Source organism: Chionomys nivalis, chromosome 4, assembly GCF_950005125.1.
Source record: "Chionomys nivalis chromosome 4, mChiNiv1.1, whole genome shotgun sequence".
NCBI lineage: Eukaryota > Metazoa > Chordata > Mammalia > Rodentia > Cricetidae > Chionomys > Chionomys nivalis.
Genome location: NC_080089.1, coordinates 6232109 through 6233476, shown reverse-complemented (window position 1 = coordinate 6233476; position 1368 = coordinate 6232109). Strand labels below are relative to the sequence as shown.

Below are 1368 nucleotides of genomic sequence, written 5' to 3'. Positions count from 1 at the left end.
TTACACATTCAGGTTACATAAGCACAGCAAAAATAAATGAGAGAGGAACTTAAAAAGACTGAGGTGGCAGTACTAAGTGCTGTTTAATTTATTTTGAAGATTTTCTCTTTACACTTTAGATGGTATTCTATTATGGGTCTAGGTTAAGAAAAAAGTGCCAACTGACTGAACTTTGGCAAAATAAAAAACATTGTTCAAAGTATTGTATTTCATCCTCCAAATGGTCTTATTTGAATTTTTCCCTCTGCTTAGCTTCATGTTCTAACAAGTTTTTGAAACTGAGACAAGCCATTTTTTCTTTCAATAATCATATCAAAATATCTTGTTTTGTTATTATTATGTTTTCTGTCAAGAAAGAGTGAGAAAGAACTTTATAGTTATTTAACATACAATTACATGAATTCTATCAGATGTTTCTGAAGACAATAAGAAAAACATTAAAAGAGATATACAAACTAAACTTTCGAGAAAGAAACTTCCATCTTAAAACAAATATATTTAAAATTAATTTTCACTTTTAATATAAATGAACTTCTTTTCACCATTCCTCAAATCAGAACATAGTTTCATTCAAATGAAAATTTACAATATCAATGGAAAAGATAGGACAAGTGCTTTCAGTGTCAAACAGTGGCAAAGGCTTGTTGAGAATGAGCAAAGTATAAGACACACTGTCTCTTCTAAAAATATAGGTCAGTCATAGCAAACAAAATCATAATTGTCCAGGAAATGCTTTACACTGGGCCTTTTTTTTTTTTTTTTTTTTTTTTTACTACGGGAGCTGTCTAGAATCAGCTGTGGCTTTGATAAGGCCAAGCACAACTATTTTTAATATGGACTGTTATAGAATAAAGTGTCAAATTCTGTGAGTCTATAAATATTTAAACCATAACAGAAATTGTGTATGGTGTGAAATTACAAAAGAGGGGTTAAATATTAGTGCATTTGTCGTGAAATAACAACTACTGTTTCATGAAGCTATATTTTCCCATTGAATATGCTCAGTTTCAATATAAAATATATTCCTTAATGTTAATCATAATGGAAATATATGAGACAGAAGCCTGATCTGTGATTCCATTCAATTGGTTGATAATATCATGTAAAATATTATTTAAACATTAGGCCCATAAAATGGGTTTCAGATGAGATGATTCATTTGAACTTTTCTACCTTGTTATATTAGCCATTCTAGAAAATCTGTCAAAGTCATCTTTCTGAAGATAATAAGAGGAATATGAGCAAAATTACTATCTGCAAATATGAAAGTGTTTCCTCGTGTTTTCCTAAACTGTGACTTAGAAACCAGTTGAGAAATTTTAAAAAAGAGACTGAGGCTGGCAATGTGGTCTTAAAAGTGCCTTTGCC

General features: G+C 30.0%; 1 non-coding gene across 1 annotated transcript; it reads right to left on the bottom strand.

Moving 5' to 3' along the window:
- Positions 1 to 669: 669 nt before the first annotated feature.
- Positions 670 to 818, bottom strand: LOC130874007 (small nucleolar RNA SNORA16B/SNORA16A family). The gene has a single exon (XR_009057058.1). It is a non-coding gene; the product is annotated as a small nucleolar RNA SNORA16B/SNORA16A family (small nucleolar RNA).
- Between the last annotated feature and the right edge of the window lie 550 nt (positions 819 to 1368).